This window comes from Lissotriton helveticus, chromosome 3_2, assembly GCF_964261635.1.
Source record: "Lissotriton helveticus chromosome 3_2, aLisHel1.1, whole genome shotgun sequence".
Classification (NCBI taxonomy): Eukaryota; Metazoa; Chordata; class Amphibia; order Caudata; family Salamandridae; genus Lissotriton; species Lissotriton helveticus.
Window position 1 is genome coordinate 257,707,282 of NC_136062.1, and position 21,557 is coordinate 257,728,838.

General features: G+C 40.8%; 2 long non-coding RNA genes across 2 annotated transcripts in view; one reads left to right on the forward strand and one right to left on the reverse strand.

The window, feature by feature from the left end:
* The window catches only part of LOC144826286 (uncharacterized), a 485,735-nt gene that overhangs the window by 309,262 nt on the left and 154,916 nt on the right, over positions 1–21,557 (forward strand). The window contains exon 2 of the long non-coding RNA XR_013609760.1: positions 4,810–4,940. This is a non-coding gene — a long non-coding RNA (uncharacterized LOC144826286). The remainder of the gene's footprint in view (positions 1–4,809; positions 4,941–21,557) is intronic.
* Positions 19,082–21,557, reverse strand: part of LOC144826287 (uncharacterized) — a 195,781-nt gene continuing 193,305 nt past the window's right edge. Inside the window, exon 3 of the long non-coding RNA XR_013609761.1 lies at positions 19,082–19,439. This is a non-coding gene — a long non-coding RNA (uncharacterized LOC144826287). The remainder of the gene's footprint in view (positions 19,440–21,557) is intronic.

The window sequence follows — 21,557 nt, forward strand, 5'->3', positions numbered from 1 at the left end:
TACTGCATGGGGTAATACTTTTGATGATAATTTATTCTTGTCTGCTTCGCAAATATTATAATAAAATGCTTGGTACAACTGAAGGGGTTGTTATTTATTGAAAGTTGTGTTATTCAATTACCATCACTAGTAAAGCAGCCCACATCAGTGAATGTTTTTGAAATCTAAAACTTCTGTTGTGAGCATATGGCAGCCTGTTTAGGTGGCTGTCTGTTTTTATTGTCATTTTATTTCGTGGCATATGTTTGCGTTTAAAGGAAAAACTTTGTACCTGCAAAGGGCCGACCAGTTGGAAGTAGCAATGCATGTTTTGTTCTGGCACTAGTTACGATCCTTTAATTTTACTAAAAATTATAAGTAGGGCTCCCAATGTTATGGTATTTATTTTTTTGTCATTTCCCTCTGTATTTATCCATATATATATTTTGTCAACTTTATCTGTACTTATCCATATTTATTTGGGGTTTGTGAAAAAAGTAAAGCAGTAACTGGAATATTTCCACATTCTATTTAACCAATAAATATTCAGTCATGCTTGAATGCCTGCCAGATTTCAGTGATATGAACACTCACGGAATATAAATCAATGCACTTATATGAAAATATGCACATTTCAGTTTCATCCTTGTGCATAGCTACTGCTGTTTAAGCCTCTTTACTAAAACTCCTCTCTTTTACCCACCCCTTACCTATCAATCCACACAGTTATTGGCCTGGCAGTCGTGGCAAAGTGTATTTAGAATCACCCAAAAAGCACCCAATTTCCGTTTTTATCCACATTTAAAAATAAATTCAGACAAGAAAATAAATGGTTTTCTATCTGTATTTATCTGTAAAAATCCCTAAAAACCGGAAAACATGGACCCTTAATTATAAGTATGATACACTTGTGGGGGCTTGCAACCAGCATCCTTCATCCATTGACCTCTTATTGTCATTCACATTTTTCTTCCATCCACAGAAAGGGCAATGGGTCAATGGGCAACTTCATTCATTATCAATCTTCACTGTAAGTGATGGCATTCTGCCCTTTCCACACAAAAAGTAGTTCCCTTCAGTGCTAGGGACTACTATGCTAAAATGAGATTGGTGAGATCCCTTAATATTTTTTATTTTAGCCAGTTTCTTTAGATGGTCAAGGGCCACACAATGTCCCCAACAGTAATGTTTTTCAAAAGCATTACAAAACAAAATATCATTAACAAAGCCAAAGACTTGCAGATAACTTATTTGCTTTGCCAATTCTTGTTTTTTGAAGAAGTTACTCAAGGAGAGTGAAGCATTGATAATGTACTATGATGGATAATGACAGCACAGCTATTTATGTTAAAGCAGATTACCATATCACTAGCTGGGCAGCCTGGTTTGTTATGTGAATAACAACTTCTTTACTTGCAAGTTAAGAGATTTCGTTTATCAGTATTCAGCCAGTATATTTGTGGGAGCTTTCAAATTCAAGGCCTATCCTATGTACCTGTGTTTTGATCATTGATGGATTCAAGAGAAGCGCAGCTAGCGACTCGATTGATATTATCTTCTCTTTCCTATGGAACATACTCTGCTGCTTAAGGTCATTTTCTAACATTCCCTCAATTTTATGGAAATTGATTACAACTTAGTGTTATGTTATGCAAATTTGTGGAGCACAATGTTACCTGGTACTGAATAGGTGTTCGCCTAGCCACACATTGGACCTATTGGGATTACTAAGAAAATGTAGCAGCAGGCCGTTCCACGCTATAATTGTAATGTAGGATAAGGCTAGACCACTGGATCTGGTTTTCCATATTTGTGGGATTTGTTCGAGTAAGAGTCCAGATGAGTGGAGGTATATGGAAAGTTTGTGAAAGAAGATGCTATTGTTGAGTTATGCTGGGCCAGTGTTATATAGTATCAAAAAAGTGTGGGTGAGGAGTTTGAATTGTGGTAGAGTGTTTAATTGGGAGCCAGCGTAGCTCCTACAGGTGTGAGGTCTGGTGTGATGTGAGTGTGGCATGGGAGGTTGAGAGTGATTCTACCTGCTGAGTTCTGAATGGTCGGTAGCCTTCTGGTGAGTTTTTGTTGTTGATCCTGGAACTGAGGAAGTTCCTGTACTCTAGCTTCCATGTGAACAGCGGGAACATGTGATGGTTTTCCTGGTGCTGATTAGGAGTCATTTGAAGATCTATCAAAGGATATTCAGGGTATGGAAGCATTAGGAGGTGATGACATTGACTTGTGCAATCAGCAACATTTGCAGTTGATAATGATCCCCAGGTTCTTGGCATGGGAGGGTGTTGGTTCTAGTTCTGTTGACCACCAGATGGAGTCCCATGGTTCTAGAAGGTGATCTCTTGCTGCTGTTCAGCCAATCTTTTTGAGAGAGTGAGAGAGCAAATAATATGCATTCCCAAGTCATGTGCTGTTTAACTACCACAGATGTATGATAATTGACCTCAAACGAATCTAGTGATAGTGAGCAATATTTAGATCCATGAAATGGTTAATGTTTAAAGTATAATCTTTCTAATAGGCACTAAATGTGCTTGTGAGGTGAATGATCTTCATTAATATTAAGTGCATTAGATGTCACACAAACTGGTGTTACTGAAAAGAAATTCACTCGCCTTGTCAGTCTCTGAAATCGATTATATGTCACACATGGAATATCTGTGTTTCTGGCCCCCGAGGCTCTGAGCCTGCAATCTGTTCGATTAAATGCCCCCCTTGACAATATGGTGGCCCTTTAGCCATTGATGGGCAGTTACATGGAATGGGACTCTCTGCCCCCCACTCGAGAGGTGCCCGCCCTCAGTTGGTCCCCTCCCCTGCAGATTTTTCTTTGACTGCTTACCAACGTTGCATTGCTGTAGTATTCCCTCCCTCCTCCCCTCTAGATCCAAGTGTCTTCTTTTCTTTTTTGGTGGGCCTGTTGGCTTCCAGCCCATGGTCCAATCACTGTTTGGTAGGGCCCTCTTGACCCTCGTGTGGCGCTCTGTCACAGACGCTGGTCACTGATCTACAAGGGCGAGTTAGCATTTCCTATCGGGCCAACTCACGTACCCACATCCTGGTGAATGCAGATACAGGGCCCCCTCTATTTCCTGGTTCATCTACTGCCCGGTGTCCCCTGGCTCCTTCCCTTGCTAAATCTCATTACATCTACCCTCAGTGGCTGCCCTTTGTTTGGTCTGTTGCATTAGCTCCCAGGGTGGAGACTAATGCTATTGTACTGCAAATATATGCTTTAAGCCTGTTGATGTATACTGACACTGAGATCAAACCTTGTACTGATTTTTATATTGTACTACGGTACTGTTGAAATCCTAATAAAAAGATTCTAAGTAAAAAAAAAAAGACAGATGACAAAAGAATACAGGTTAGCTTATGTCAAGCCGACTATCGGTTGTGCATTGTAAAGTCCATGCACTTTCACTTGCAATCCTTCATCTATACATTGAATCATTCCCAATTTTCTGACGAATTTGTGCAGCTGTGGACAATATGTGCGGTCAGAATGAATTAGGTTTCAATGTAAGATTTGATCATGAGGGATGACAGGAAGTTGGGGAAGGGCTGAGCAAGAAGATTGAAGAAACGATATGGAAAGATAAGTTGTGTGTTGCTAAAATAAAAACACAGCACATCGGGAAGCCAAAACATCTAACCTGAATTTAATGCAAAAATAGTAAGCAGCACAGCAAATAATCAAGAGTCAATTGTCATGTTAACCAACTGTAGATTTTGCCCAAAGTTGCCAGTTGGAGCATGTAGGGCAAAAATGCATGCAAACTTTAAAGTTTTCTTATAATTTACCCTCAAAACAAACCAATGGAGTAAATGTGAGAAGTCATTGAAACTATGTTACAATACGCAAACTCACTGTTGACTTCAGCTTCTGGTTGCTAATATTGAAAGCAAGGCCCTGCTTTACTACAAGATGGAGGAAATGTGCAAATGCACTACCTTAAATAAAATTGCTTTTAGGCCTACTAGAGTCATGAAAATTAGGAAGCATGTTGAGGCTAAGGCACACTTCAAATAGTTTGAAAAACATCTATTTTGGATTATTAATATATATCAGTCAACCTTGTGAAGTACAGTGTCAGGGGATCATTACTCACATTCACATCATTATTATTTTTTGTATTTATTCTTATTGAATTAGTGAGGATGTAAAATTATTATTTAAAGACAAATATTTATCTCATGCACATCATTATCATTGCTAAGATTTATATTAGAATAATGTTCATATTGACCTTGTGATGATGGAAAACATAGAGATGGAAAAATGTGGAGATGGAGAGAACCATGTTAATTACTGCCATGGTTCTATAAACATGTCTGGCCTTGAAGTGATGATATTCTATTTCGCCAGCGCTGCAGTGTGTTCTGATATTTAACCCACTCGGTGATCACAAAAGTCTTCCTGATAAGGGAAGTAATCTTTTGTTCTCGTACTGCCTCTTGCTTCCTATAGTTTTGTACAGGTAGCCTGTAAGCAATATAGCATTAGGCTTCATTTTCTTAAATACTTAGAAAAGTAGAAGTGACAAGATGAAATAATAAATAGTTGTGCAGCTAATATGCACTTTAAAATAGTAGAATGTTATTGATTGGATGTCACCTAGATAAGTGACGGAGTAGAAGCATCTTTACTTTTGAGGAACCTATTCTTCCACATATGTATCTTTAACACAATCTTACATCTGAGAAACAGGACACATCCTGTATCAACCGTATATGGCTATATTTTCTGGTGTAAAGGATAATATCATGATGCCCTACCTACGTTGTCTTACAGTTTCCTTTCTGTTTTATCCCTAGGATTATCTTCCCATTTTTTCTAAGTCAGTGACTTGGTATCGCTGAATGTCAGAGCCAGACCAACAAAAATGACATCAAGATGGCGGGGAAGCTGATACCTCACACCATGGCTCCTTTGTGCATCTGTGGAGGTATTGTTAACAAAAAGTCTACCAACATCATGGAATCAATGCAACACCAGGATGCCTTGATATTCAGGGATATGCTTCATGTTGTGCATTTATGTTTCAGACCAGGCCTAATGTTTGGAGTGGTGACGAGTGAAACGTCCCCTCAGAGTGGATACAGGAACAAAACACATTATCCTAAATTATTCTTCCAGAATACTGATTGAAAGGATATGAAGGTTACAATATTTCACATTTTGCACCATTATTACAAAATCTGATGTACCTTAATGTTTAGAATTCTTTTAGACTTCTCCACCTAATAGCGTAGGTGCAAAACACATTCACATAGGACAAAAAAATCATTTTAAGATTAGAAAGGAAAATTTAAAGTAAATCATTAAGTTAATTTTATGTTAAAAAAGCCATGCAACAGACTGTAAATTATATAAAGGACCTATTCACATGAATGATGCCTTTCGAAATTGTACGATGGCTCATCTAATATGCCAACCTGTTGTATCATATGAAATATTTTCATTTTCTACTTATTAGCATCCTTGATCTGTCTGTGAGCAGAGCACGATCACTAGGGAAGAGCCTTTTTTACATTGAAAACACCCTCAATATTCTTTTGACTAGTGTTTGCCCTCCTTCCCACTGTCCTGATGAAGACCCTCCAACAAGTTTATAATTGACCTTACATCTTCTTGGGATGAATGGTCGACAACTCCATTCTCATAAGCCTAGATTGACTATAATATCGACAGAAGAACAATGTTGATTCTAACAATATCCCTGTAGATTAAGGATGGAATTCACTGGTTCTAAAAGTAAAGGTATCAGACAGGCATGGGTGCTACATAAATTGCTGTTTCAATTTGCCTTAATAATGTTATATTTCTTTTTACTTCTTTTTCACATACGCACAGGCACTTTTTCCAAGCACTTATATTCTGCACAATGGCGCAACCGCTGTATGATAATGTGTATATATGTATATAATTTCAATACAATTTTGAAATAATTTTAATTGACTTTGGTGTTTGTGTGTTGTAATGTTGCCAATCTCTTCCCTTGACTCATGAGTGACCTAATGGATGATGATTTCCCCTCTCCTTTGGATTGGGGTGTGTGACTACTGGTACAGAGTTAGGATAGGCTAATTATTTTGCCATGTCTAGAAAGTTTCTGTTAGGGCCAAATTCTTTCTGTACCACATCTCATTTAATAAGCAATGATGAACAGTACATGGAAGAATGCTCAGTGGCATATTTTGTAAAGTAAAATGTATGTCACTGACAGCTGTGAAACCTTAACATTATATAATGAACAATTTAGAGCAAGTGGTGATTTTCATTAACAATAATGACAGTCTGAGACCTTTATAAGACACTGGGCTATAAAAAGACTGGTCAGAATTTGAACTATTTCAAGAACACTTTACGAGAGAGTTGATGGCTCCCCCAAAGATATTTGGGAAATGGTGACACATAGTATATTTTGAGGGCATTGGTATAGTAGTTTGGATTTTAATGCCAATTTAGAAGAAGACTGGGAGATTCTAAAGAAACATTTGGGAAAATTAGTTGCAAATAGAAATTTAAAACAATATTCTGCCTCTAGTGTTGTTCAAAAAATTTGTAGCATTAAAATATCAGTGAGTTGTTAGTTCTCCCTAAGAATTGTCTGTTAAATCTAGAGACACATGTTATATTTGTCTAGTAACATTATGATGGTCTATTACCTGTGGTCAAAATATGACAGAAGATAAATGCTATGTTACAGTGATTTGGAAATGTCCCCAAGTATTTTGTGGGGGGTTCTGTGTGAAATGTAGTATTTTATAGCATTAGTGAGACAATAATATTGTGAATGCATATGAAGATCTACAAATATTTTACAACCTTTGCAATTTCCCATAACACTTTAGTCATCTCTTTGTATTGCAAGTTTCCAAAATAATTGATCTGTGCTCTGCAAAATGCACTCTGCCCCCAATTCATATTTTTCAAATTCAAAATTGGCCTCTTACAGCATCCTCTGGCAAGCATGGGTCAGAGGTCGCTGCAGTTTTTAAAGCTGCATAGCATTCACTTGGTAGAAAAACATGACTGCTTGAGAATTCCATAATTGAACCAGATGCAACTGGTAGGACTGCACTTTCCCTCTTAACTTACAATTGGCAAGTTATAACATTGTTAATATTACCAGTTGTCAGCCTGAAAGCCTGACAGGAAACTAGTTCCACAGCAGAAGGAGCTGTACTGAGCGAACCAATTCAGTCAATTTAAATACATTGTATATCATGGTGGTCTCTATAACATGCTTTGTTCTGAAACATAGATAATAAATCGAGAAGATTGAAAACGCAATTAAATGAGGGAAAAAACTTCACAGCTGTAATTTCACATTATCCTACTTAACATTTAGAGTTCCCTGAAGTGCGCTTTCTATAGGTGTCTATATCTTTTCGGCAAGCATATTTTTCGGTAACCTACTGTGTTCTACTATCAATTCAATTAAATTCAATTCAACTTTATTTGGTTTCAGAAATATAAAACCATAAAAGATATCTTCACATATTTATTACATAAAATCACATCTTTTTACCTGTCACAAGTAAAACACATTCCACGACATTCCATAAAAAAATCAATAAATGAGATAAAACTAAAAAATTCATATAACATTGGGCATAAGCAGTAAGTTAATGATCTAACAACGTGATGGCACCATCCCGTACCTATAACTGAGTTTAAAAACAACCTCGACCCCTGACAACAGGTAATATTCAATCAAGACAGGCCCTGGATTTTACCACAGATTTCAGGTACCCCTGAACAAAAGGGATACACGCCTCCTTCAATAATTGTAAAAACAGGAGAGCTGGACGAGCCTGTTTAAAATCCATCTTTTTCAAAATCGGCACGATAAAAAACTTCAGAGGGACCACATAAAAACAACAAAATAAAACAAAGTGTAGCGGAACCTGAGGAGACTCTCTGTCGCAGCCACAGGGTGCTAACACTTGCCCTCTACTACTCCCCGTAGGTACAACAAAAAGGACAACAAAAACTGTGCTAAAACGCCCCAGGAGGTAAGGCTTGATTGATAATGTGGTCTTTAACATTATAAATTTACGTACGCTGGGTTTACACAGTTCCAGCTCTTCCATTTCCAATCTCCTGAGGTTGCCGAAGGACTCCCTTATTGTCCTCACATCCTGTTTAGTTATTGAGTCAGGGCTGGTGTACAATTAACCTCGGGCCAACCTTTCAAAGCTATTCTTAATGTATTTGAGCCATGGGCTGCCAAGCGCACGGTCGAGGGTCATGCACTCATTTAAAATCATATGACTCAGGGCTAGGTCCTTATTCAACCAGGTTTTTACCCAAAACGTTAAGGGACTGAGGGCCAGTGTGTCATTTAAGAAAGGCACCTCAAGTTCCCCGTGTACCACCATGTTTGATGTGTCACTAGGAACACCCAATAGACGTTTCAGGAAACTGTTCTCAACTACCTGGATGTCATCTAAGAGGATATGCCCCCAAATTTAGCTTCCATAGAAGGCTATTGAAACACTCTTTGCCTGGTAAATCTTCAACAAGGCTGCAATAGGTCTCTTTTCTAGCTTGGATGCAAAGTTAAAAATAGCCGCGTTCACCCGCATCAGATCCCCCTTCTTTCTTTGTTTAAGTGGGCCCCAGTTTCCACACATATCCAAAACTACCCCCAAATATGAGAAGACGTCAGTTCGCAGCACATTTGCCAGGCCAACCCTGAATTGAAACTTGTTTTTTTCGGGCGAATCCCCACTTGCATGCTGTAGGACTCAGAGTCATTAATAAATCCCAATTCACCATAAAGGTGGAAAAAGCATCAAGTAGGGTTTGTAGCCCCCTCGCAGTCCTCGAAATAAGGACTGCCTCGTCCGCATAAAGTAATACAGGGAGGCCGCGTCTGCCACCCCCGTAGACAAAAGAACTTTGTCTAGGTCATTAATATATCAATTAAACAGGAAGGGGGCCATAATGCAACCTTGACGAATGTTATGTTATGTTATGTTATGGGTGTCTTATATAGCGCTCAGGCTACTCCGAAGAGTGTCCCGGCGCTTTTCAAACCCACAACAGACTGCATAGGGCAAGCACAAGGAGAGAGAAGAGCAAATTACTGACCATAAAGCCACGTCTTCAGACCCTTTCTGAAGGCCAGCAGATTAGATGTACCGCGAAGCGGCAAAGGCAGGGCATTCCAAAGCTGGGGCGCCAAGCGTTTAAAAGAACGTCCCCCCCATCCGTGCTTTCCTGATAATAGGAACAACGGCAAGGCAGAGAGATTCCGATCTTAAGGTTCTAGCCGGTTTGTAAAAGGCAAGCCGTTTCTGAATGTATTCCGCTCCCACATCATGGAATGCCTTATGCGCCAGCGTAAGTGCTTTAAAAACAATCCGCTTCCGGATGGGCAGCCAGTGTAAGGAGTGTAAAAGGTCCAAAGCTCTAGCTGGGCAATGCAGGCCAAAAATGGCCCGGGCCGCCGAGTTCTGGACCACTTGTAATCTTTGGAGAAGATATTCGGGCAAACCCAGATATAAGACGTTTGAATAGTCCAGCCTCGAACCAATAAGGGCCGGGACCGTAGTCTTCCTGTGCGCCAACGGGAGCAGGGGAAGGAACTTTTGTAACATTTTAAGGAGGCCATAGCAGGTGCCGGCCAACCCAAGAATCTGGGACTTAAGTGTCAAGCCGTTGTCAATCCTGACCCCCAAGTTCTTGGCAATCAGAGAAGATGACTTAGGAGGGAACATATTCACCGGCCACCACTCCCGCCAATTCGGGTCAGACTGACACCCGAAGAAGAGCACCTCTGATTTATCAGGGTTGCACTTGAGGCTGTTTCGCTGAAACCATTCGAAAACAGCCCCAAGGCAACCCCGGATGCCCTCTTCGTCAAACTCAGCCCCCTTCCCGCAAGTGAAGAGGAGCTGAGTATCATCGGCGTATGACAGGATCTGAGCCCCAAAAGACTCAGCCAGCACTGCCAGAGGGGTTAAAAAGATATTGAAAAGAGTCGGGCTCAACACCGAGCCCTGCGGGACTCCGACCTCCAGAGGTGGTACTTTAGCCGAATACGGAGGGGCCCAGACCCCCTGTCGGCGACCAGCCAAATAAGATCGAAACCAGCTCAACACCGTCCCTCTCAGACCGATCTCATAGAGCCTGCTGAGGAGACCCTCATGAGGGACGGTGTCGAAGGCCGCCGACAGGTCTAACATTACCAGCATAGCTCTTCCTCCGGCGTCCAGCACTTCCTTAATAGCCTCACTGACCTCTAGAAGCACCGTCTCGGTACTTAGGTTGCTCCGGAAGCCCGACTGGGTGGAATGCAGCAAACTGTGGGTTTCCAGAAAAGAAGAGAGCACAGTGTGCACATGCTTCTCCACTATCTTTGCTAGAGCAGGCAAAAGAGAAATCGGCCTATAATTGGCATAAAGCTCAGGGTCCAAACCCGGCTTTTTAAGTAATGGAACAACCATCGCCTGCTTCCAGGCCACAGGCACCACACCCCTAGTCAGGGACAAATTAAGGATGTGATTGATCAACGGGTTCAAAACTCCCGCCACCCTGGCCAAAAATTTAGCAGGACAGGGATCTAGAGGTGAGCCCGACTTAAGTTTAGTCAGGAAATCCAGAGATGCGGAGTCAGAGAGAGATGGAAACTCAGAGAGAGTGGGTCCAAATCCAGCTATCCGGCTCACCTGAACTCACGGGCTGATGGCATCACTTGGGCCCGAAGAAGAAAAAGACTCCTGGATCCGTTTGATCTTAGAAGTAAAAAAGCAAGCTAGCGAGATCACCCAGGACTCAGAGAGCTCATGACGCACCGCATTAGCATTTGGGGTCACAAACTCCTTCACAATGGTAAAAATTTCCCTACAGGAACTCGAAGCAGTCTCGATTCTCACAGAGAAATAATTCTTCTTTGCAGACAGGATGTCTACATGATAGGCTTTAATGGCCGCCCTATAGGCAGCCTTAGCTCCAAGATCATACTGCTGGCGCCAGAGCCTCTCTGCCACTTTACAGTTGCGCCGAGACAGAGCCAAAGCCTCCGTATACCAAGGGGCAGAAGTTCGTCTAGATGTTTTCCGAGGAGCGATCTCAGGTGCTAGTTCGTCAAATCGCTCCATTAACCACCGCTGCAGCAGATCGAGATCCCTCTCTAGGTCACCTGACATGAGGCAGGGATGATCCAAACAAGCCTGAGCCAGACTTTCTGGAGTCACCCGATGAAATGCCCGACAAGTGTGCCTGGGGTGACTCGACATTGTAGAAGGTGATTTGCTCATACGAACGGCTCTTTCGATATCAAAATCACGAAAGACACGCAGATCTTGCAAAAACCTGACATTAGCCTTGGTTGCACGATGGAGATCCTCTAGTAAGTAAACAATGTTGCCATCTACCCCTATATCTTTCATGGACTGCCACAGTTTGGACCTGTTCACGCGATCAATGCGGACGATAAGTCCATGAAAGCTAGGTAGATGGTACCAGGGCGTGCAACCGTGTACTTGCTAAGGATCAGGGTGAGGTTAAGACTCTAGGCCACAGTAGACTGGCCCGGGCGGAACCCATATTGAACATTTGATAAGATATCATGTTACTATGCCCATCCGGTCAATCTATCCAGGAAAACACGACCCACCATCTTAACCACTGAATCCAAAAGCGATATCGGTCTCTAACAGTGTGTGTTGTTGCGATCCCCCTTTTAAAATACTGGCACGATGGTCAAGGTAGCCCAGGACTAAGGACAACCAGTCCTGGCCGCCACCGCATTAATTAAGGCCGTGAGTACCGGGGCCCAAAACGTGGGGTTCTACTAAAACGCCTTGTTATTTTTCAAAATGCCCCAACTAGCACTTTTCATTTTTCCATAGTTGTCTAGTTAGTCCATTTTACATGCTTGCGAAATGACAATAGTGCCCTTGCCAATTTCATAATGCTCAGGTAGCCTACCTCATGGGCATTAATTATTAAACGTTGCACACTTCTACAGCTTTTCACAATAGTCCAACAATCAAATTTTGCTGTTCTCTGTAACGCACCTAGGATCACCACATCTCAAATGCTCCGTTTAAAAGAATGCATGTTGGTTCCATGAATCTGCCGTCTGAGTCCCAGCTCCCTAGTTAAAGAAATGTAACTATGGTGTTAGTTTTGTGGAACATTTCGTTTTATTGAAAACCGTAATGCATAGTACACAGCTAATTGCCTACAACAATCGTCCGGTAGCGTGTGGAGAGTATAGCATATTTGACACAGCTATTTGCCTACAACCTGAAGGCGTTGGACAGGAAATTACAAAACAGTAATACAATCAACAAACTTCCCCTCCACCCATCGCTCCTCCGCACAAATTATGTAATTGCTCCAGTCATGTGTCTGGGACCTGAGGTAGGGAAAAGGATGGACAATGTATAGGGCTTTGGAAACTTTAGGTGACATCCTGACTCTGGTGGGGGATCAAGCGCAAGAGGTGCAAGTAAGTTGGGCATGTGAGCTCCCGAAATTTGGATGAAAGAATTCGAATAAAGGGTGCCCAGAGGCTTAGATAGGTGTCTGTTTTGGAGTTGGCAGGCACGTAGAGCCGTTCAATGCCCAGAATGTACCAAAGCTTATGCTGCAATGAAACATGATCAGGAATTTTCTCCATCCCCCTTATTGATAGAATTACTTGCTGTGCTGCCCCTAGAGCCAAGGGCATTTATCTGCCCCGATTGGAGTGCAACGGTAGGTTAAGGGGTTCGGAAGGCCTAGAATAGTGTATGCGGTTGGTCTTAGTTTTAGTAGTATTTATGGTGCTTATTTCTCCCCTTTTTACCCATACATTTTACTCCAAACTCTGACTGGGAAAGGAGACCCTACAAGACTGGTGCAACATGGCAGGAATAATGCCGGAAGGAGCAAAGGCATTCTGTCTTTACCTTACTCCCTCTCATTCTCTTCCCAATATGCTGTTTGAATCAGCAGCAACATATGTCTCCTCGTTGTGACTCCTTTGGTCCTTCACCAGGAAGGTAACAGTTCCCACCAGATATGACTATCTGTCTTTAAAGAGCCTTTGTGGTTCAGACACTGGAATTCTGATGCTTCTGTGTTTCTGTCAGACAGTCCTATGTGGAACAAGTACCTGTGCAGTAGTAGTCCAGAGAGAATCCAAAGCAAAAAGCCACCTTACCATCACCTTCAAAAATAATTAAATGACTGCCGAGTATAACACTGACAAAATAAATCATGCATGTTTGGGCCATATATGAAGCAACATTTCGGGTTCTCTGAGCTGAAGAAAAGCACAAAGGACACAAGTGGTGCAACCACCACAGCTGCTTGAGTTCTGTTAGTTTGTGTTGTTACATTTTCACCACAAACGGCGCACCACACCCAAAAAAACATTGCATAATAGCATAATTTCGAGATTTTCTGCTACCAAGTGTAATGTCAAATTACGCAGATCACACCTGCATAACAGACATTTTGCCAACGTCTAATAAGGTACTCTATTTTCACTGACCAATCTAACCCCCAAAACCATGTACCCCATACCGAAAGACCATAAGACTGAGGTCCACCAGCAGACGACTTTTAACCATGTGTTCAACGAGATACATGAGATTTTAGGGGCCAAACTCTTAATTTCTAGAGCTCCACCGTGTGAAACTCCTTACTACCAGATCCATTTACTCCTAATAAAACCTCCACAAGATACTCATGACCTCTCCAAGTAATGGCCCATCACTTACCTACTATTTATCAGCAAGAGCATTGAAAAGAAAGTCTATGTTGAACTCAATAGATGATGATGTACCATGGAGACTGCTACCTTACACATCATAGATGATGCCCTCTTGACCAGACATGAAGATGACACATGCCTCCTGATATTGCTCCTGATATTGCTGGACCTCTCAGCTGCCTTTGACCCTGCGTACCATTCCACTCTCAAATGATACCTGGAGTCTCAAACAGGATTCACCAGCAATGTCCGTCACTGGTTCTCCTCCTACCTTTCCAATCAACACCAGTTTGTTTACAAGGACACTTCCAGTCCCAAAAGATCCCTATCACCTGTGGAGTTACCCATAGTTCCACATTAACTCCTATCTTTAGCCTTGACATCGATCCACTTGGTGCTCTACTTACAGATGACTTTCAGCAAGATTCATAAATATATTGATGATATACAACTCTACTTGAATGTCTCAACTGCTTCCGACATCCAATGCCACATGGTCTACCTGTATATCATCCAGACCTGGATATCCATTGTCTATCTGAAGCCCAACCTGAAGACCAGTTATTTGCCAAGAACAGCAAACCAGATGCAGTACAAACCTGGCTCATCCAGGGCATGAGATATTGTACATTTGTAAAAAGAGAAGTCCTGTGGACCTTCTCAGGAAGTCACTGTAGCCTGCACCATCCATTGCCCCTGCAAGCGCTGCCAATAGCATTACCAACACAACTAATAATCATTGGACTATTATAGGTGTGGTAAATCAGACTATACCTATAATCAGTAAGAAGAATGGCATGGGTGACAGGTATTATTCATGTTCTAATGTATATTGGATTATTAAGCCTTTTTGTTGAGCTCATCCAAAAATGAATAGACAGCGCAACCATTACTGCTTATGTTGAGATTAAAGTGCCAGTCCCAAGCACTGGAAACCATAATTTTAAATTAAGCACTGCATCACACCCATCCTGATAGAATTTCATTGATTCCCACCAGCCACCACCTTTTTCAAAATCAGCAGCATCATGACCTGCACTCCTGTTTATCTTACAGACAACCTCACCATCTCTGGTAGATCTCAGAATACCTGCAGCCAGGACCCCATCAGACTATGAAATGTAAAATAGAAGAAAACTATACACCCAGAATTGGGAACAACATCCCCATATCTATCAGGACCTCCCCATTGCTACTCCAATTTAAGAAAGAGATGAAAGTGTCTCCATCTCTCAATCCATGAACTTATTTACTCAATCATTGTAACATTCACATACTCTTTTAATCATGAAGCTGACGCCTGATGTAGAGTGCTTGGCTGAGGCTCGGTCCAGTTTCGCTGGGTTTTCACCTTCTTATTCTGCAATAGGTACAGGTGACCCCTTCCAGTAGCCATGTTGCTGCCGACAGTAGGTAGCGCCTACACAAAAGGGGCATCCTGGAAAAAGCCCTGAACGGAGGAAAAAGTCTGAAGGCAAAAGACTCTGAGACAACACTTAAGTCCTGAATTGGAATACTGATTAATGCTGACCAGGGATCGAGGTCGCAAACCGTGCTGGGGAAGTAGAGATCCTTTCACAATAATTCCAAGGAGCAATCAGGAAAGCACTGGAGATGGAAGATAATCCAGAAGGAAGAATGATAGGATGAGAATTGACAAAACCCCAGGAGAGAATTGCCACTCAATGTGAAACACTGGAACAAGACAACAGATCTGCATGAAGCATTCCGGCTCAGGGAGTGAACTAATTTCCATCCTTGTATAGGCCAAAGGAACCTTAAAACACCAAAGAGTCTATATTGGAATGTGGAAAAAGGCTAGAGACTGCAATACTGTGATGGACATATTGAATTGGGTAAAATATTATTCCTCAGAAATCCTCATAAGGTAATCCTGGGAGAGAGAAAGGACTGGAAGTGTTAAGGTGCCAATGACATCTCCTGATAGATCCCCCAAACCCGCAGGTAGAGGGAAAATAGCATAGAGAACAACATTGGCTGGCTGGCCACCTGGAAGTAAGTACATTGAGACCGCAGCAGCCCACAAGCTCTCTCACAGATCTCCCAATTCTCTGGGCACCCTGTGTCCTGCCCGCCTGCGACAGCATTGAACATTGACATGGGGTGGGATGCCAGCAGCAATAAGCAACACTACTGTTGACTTACGTACAAATGTTTTTACATTGATTTGACTTGCACTCGTCCTTCATGGTGGGGCTAAGAGTTGAACATTTCTCATATTTTTAAATTTAGTTTTGTCACCTCATCACTGTTAACTAAATACACATTTTATATTATGTGTATATTTTAGTGCAGTTACAAAGGCAAGGACATATTTATTGAAATACTAAACTATACTGTTTGTTGTCTATCGTAGAAAGAAAGGAAACATTTATGAGACTATGGTTGTATGATAACATGCTCAGCTTTGTGAAACATATTCTGGGTGTAGAGAGCAGAGATTTTTTTAAGTTGCTGTCTGCATGGTGCAACTAATATTACACCTTAATTGCATTTAGAATGCACATGTGTTTATGTCATTCATGAAAAGGATATAAATTGAAAAACATGCCTAGGCAAAACCAATGTTGGTCTCCAGCCTTTTGGTTTGACAATTTTGTTTTTTTTCTGTCACAGTTTTTGCAAAACTTTATTGTTGGGGAAGCTGCTGGGCCATCATCAAGCAAAAAAAATTGGCCAAATGCAAAGATGTTTTATAGGTCTCACAAAAGTATTCCCTGGCACTGAAGGAAACGACTTGTGTGTTGATGTGCTCCTTATGAAAGAACAGCATGGCATACCTCACACTGAAACCCGCCGTTGACTGAAGTGGGCTGTGCTATTGTCCCATGATGCAAGGTTGAGTTGGAGAAAGAAAAATGTGAATGACACAACCACAGATTAATGGGTGAAGTGTGGATGAAAACCCATGTATGAAACTATGTTATATGCATGTTAGTAAAGTCTAAAGTTCTTTGCTGACACAGCCCTAAAAAAGACAATCGGTCCATGACTGGCTGCCACTCTCCTGGCGCTGCTAATGCTTTTTTTGTAATGTTTTTGTCCTTTTTTTTTTACATAGAGAGAGGGTTGAAAATGTGCATACATAGAGAGGCTTGAGAAGATATTGTATTGACAGATGGGTAAATTGATAGATAGATAGATAGATAGATAGATAGATAGATAGATAGATAGATAGATAGATAGAAAGATAGAGGAGTTCATGAAGACGGTTGCGTAGACAAACAAATAGGGCTCAATAGCTAGATAAATAGAGCGGGTTGTTAAAACAGATAGAGAGGATTGTGTGTGTATCTATAAATATATATTTTTGCATAGATAGATAAAGAGCGACAGACTGATGGATAAACAGGTAAGTTGACTGATAGATAGGAAGATATGTAGATAGACATCCAGACAGGCAGGTAGATACGTAGGTAGCTGAACAGATCGAAAGATAGACAGACAGACAGACAGACAGACAGACAGACAGACAGACAGACAGACAGACAGACAGATAGATAGATAGATAGATAGATAGATAGATAGATAGATAGATAGATAGATAGATAGATAGATAGATAGATAGATAGATAGATAGACAGACAGACAAACTGGTAGATACATAAATAGACAGACAGACAGACTGGGAAATTGTAAGAAAGGGCACAACTTCAACTACTAATATAATATATAAATGTCTATAGAAGCACTACTTACAAGAGCACTGAAAGGCAAGTAGAAACCCAAACAAAAAAGACATACAGATTCAATTGGTTTACAAAAATAACTGTAGACCTAAATAAAAAAAAATATCAGCATGACATACAGCAGTGCATTTATAAATGCACTACATTAGGTGCATACTAAAAAGAGATATGATGTGGAATAGCAGCAGTTAGATAAACGAAGGCCACCCAAAAAGGAATTGACTACTGCATTAGCAGGAGACAAGAACTGATAAAGCTAGAATGTGCCGTGTGCTGAGAAAAGTGTCCTGCTAACATAATTTTGGGGGGCGTTTTATATAGCGCAAACTAGACCTGAAGGTATCAGAGCACTAGTTGTGTTACAAATGAACACATTAATTTTTGTTAGGCCCAGGGATATTAAGGGATTTGCCCAGAATCAAAGGATGTGAGTGCCCCTGCTGAGACTCGAACCCGGTTTCCAGCTCCGAGGTAGACCGCTCTAGCCGTTAGGCCACATTTCTACATGCAAAGGCAACAGTAAAATAATAAAGTTAAAAACACTCTGCACTGAAGAGAACTAATGTGTGTGCTGATGCGCTCCTTGTGAGAGAGTAAAATGAAGTCACTCAAATGATGCTAACCAGTGGCTTAAGTAGGCTGACCCACTGCCCCATTCATGATGTGTGGTGTCACCAGGGAAAAAGAGATCATATGACAAATCTCAGCCTCACAGAAGTCACATAATCATGTACCTTCATCTGTAGACACAGGCAAGGAACAATTACCTGTGAAGTCCCCGGTGCTACTGCATCTTCTGCATCATTCATAGCTATACCGCTGCATGCAGCTTTCATTTGGAATCCTTTTTTAACATATCGTGAACTTGCTTGTTTGCACACAACTGTTTCTTGACTTTTGTTGTTTGCACTATTTCTGCTTCCTGAGATGTTTTTCCTATGCAGACATTGGGTTTACTCCTTTGTATGTGATTCTTGGCATTATATTTGTCTTTCAATTTGATAAAAAAAATTGCAATTTTGCCTGTCTAATTCTGTTCTTTGCCAGAGATATGATACATTAAAAAAGAGGATGAACCAAGTTCCAAGGAACTGTGCATAGATTCTGTATCCTTATATTTTTCTTTTTGAAGCATTAATGTCCACATTATGTTTACCTGATAAAATGTGCTTCAAGTGTTCTATTGCGTCTCTTGCTTTAAAAGTATTGTATACACACTTTAGGCTATGATTCTACTTGAGTTGTCCACTTTTCAACGGATCTGTTTTTTTTAACCTTTCCCTCTTATATTTCTGTACACACAAACAGCCATTTAGATGTTAATACAATTCATAAAAGGGACACAAATTATTCTCAACACTATTTTACAGCCTATGAAATCAGGTAGTGGCATTCATTTCTTAGTGTCACTTATTTCCTCAGCCCTTAGTCCATCAGATGGCTCTAAAATCCGAGGTAACATGTTGCAATACCTTGATACACCCATAGGTAAAATTACTCTTCAAGATTTGTATCATCGACCTCTCTAGTAGTGATTACTTTTAGTTATAGGATCCGTGAGACTTCCTGCCCCCTTCCGCCAAAAATAGCTAAATGTTAAAAAGCAGGCATACTTTTTGTAAAAACAATTTTTATTGAATCTTAAGTAGGGAGAATAGAAATATGACTGTACAGGTATATATTATGGAATTACATATAGGGATAGTGCTGGTTTCAGTACAAGTATGCTATAACCAATACAATGCAATAGGATTTGTAAAGCGCTGCCTATCACCCGTGAGGGTATCCAGGCACAGGGACAGTATGGCACCTTTTGGCATTCATGGAACTGTGCCTACCAGGGTCTTCATATTTTCGTATCTTTATGCAGACACAATTTCCTTTGATGTGTAGACTACTCTCTTTGAGGGCCTCTATTCATTAACCCAATGATGTCCGACTTGGCCAGCAGGAATACAATTCTCACCAACGACCTTCTCCTCAAATTGTCCATGATGCTCAAAATGTCTGTCTTAGATAAAAGATCTATTATTTACTTTATATCCAGATGAAGCAGTGACATACAACATTGCTTGTACAACAGCTAAATATTTATTTACTTTGTAAGTACATCTTTATGCATTTATCATGATCTCTCGTATACCATCTAAAAGCCTCTCATCCCATTCCTAGCTCTCTTCGTTTCAGCATTCTTATGTTTATAAAGCCTCATAGCCAAATCCTTGGCCTGTGTATAAAATTGTGTTTTGAAAGCAACAACTAATGATCCCTTTGCTTGTCAGAGAAAGCCACTACATGAAAGGATCTTCAGGCAAGATTCCATGGAATCGCTTATAAAAAGGGATAATGGTTTGTGGCATATTCTACGGCGTATAGCTTTCTGCCTCAACTTCCTAAAAATGTTGCAGTAAAGTGCTAAATTTGGGGTAAATGATTGAGTGACCTGTAGTCACGTGCAATAGGAGCCCAAGAACATGTTGAAGGACAAGTACCTAATGGGTTCTGGACCTATGGCGTCTCCAGTTTTTTGGGCGAAATGCTAAGTTTTGAGTGGAAGGTGAAACTCTCTTTGGAATAGTGACCCTGTGTCCTTTGGGAGACAGTTATGGCATAAGTTCACCCCACCACCCTTACTAGTGCTCAAAATATAAATCAATAGGTGCTACTCCCTAAGCGTTCTGCTGTGAACACCCTAGTTATTTGTACAATTAAAAAACACAATTTATACACTTCTAGTGATTAGGATAGCACTCAAAATGTCTCTCAATCAATATCACTCCAATCCAATTACAATCAGATGAATAGTTTGCAGCATGGATTTATTCTCCTAAGTGGGCATCCCAAATTACTTCACTGACTTTAACCTACGGTGTTCATGATGCAGAGTTCCCTGGAGTTGGCAATTGGAAACTATTAATCTGAATACATTTGATGTCGTTGGTGTTTGGGATGAAGCTACTTGTGCCTTGAGGAAGTACTATATGAAGAAAAGAATAAAGTCTTTGGAACCCGAATGTCTATGTGTGGAGGATATTCTTCTTTGATCATTATGGACCACAGCTAGACGAATAATTGAATGGATTGGAACAATATTGATTTAGTGACATTTTGAGTGCTATTCCACTCACAAAAAATACATTAATTGTGTCCATGGAGTATCGCATTGTCCTTCAGAATTTGTAAGATTCAGGTTAGGAATATGTTAAACTAAACACCATAGGAGAACACAATCACATTGGGGGCATGTAGGAAGGATATTCATGATTACCAGATGCATAGATGGTATGCTACTCCAGTATGGCTTACTTGCGACTGCCCACACCAACACTCCCAAAAAGAGGGCACAGGGAACAAACCCCAACAATTTGCAATCATAAAACTGGTGTGTATTCCACAAACTGACGGAAGTAGTGGAGACAAGTAAGTGGGGCAAATGCAATCTTTGGATGAGAGCAGAAGGGGTGTGGCATAGGGTGTGGTCACCTGTCCCTTTTCCTGTGATATAGTTTGGTGGAAAGGGTTAATTCCCTCTATTCACTGGATACTTTGAGAGCAGCTGGCTTCTGATCTCTTTAGACTATGTTGAAATGGAGAGGTCCCAAAATGTGTTTGTTTAGAAATGCAAATTCAAGCCTTTTTGTAAATGCAATAAGAGCATCCTGTCCCGCTGAGAACATCTGGATACTTTATTTCAGGATTTTGATAGATACTTACAACTGAGAATATAACTAAAGTAGCCCACTCACCCTGGGCACTCATTGAACCTATAGAAGTATGATGTATGGTATTATTTATTGTTGATTCAGTTTGTTCTATGTATTGACTTCAAATTGCAATCGATCGTGTGACGATATGAAAAATTCTGTTAAACAGAAGCAAGAGCTCGTCCTCTATTAGTCTCATTCTAAACAAGAGACCTGCAAATCCCCAAAGTCCTTCATCAGCTGTGGCTTCGGCAATAGATTTCTGCTGATTCACAGATATGTATGCAGACTCCTTAAAAATGCTGCTCTTTTTTCAAAGCTAGCTCCATAGCAAAATATTTCTCATTCACTGCAGGGGGAAACACAAGGTTTTCAAACTGGGTTTTGTATATCGAGGAAAAGGTATTGTTGAGAGACTACATTTT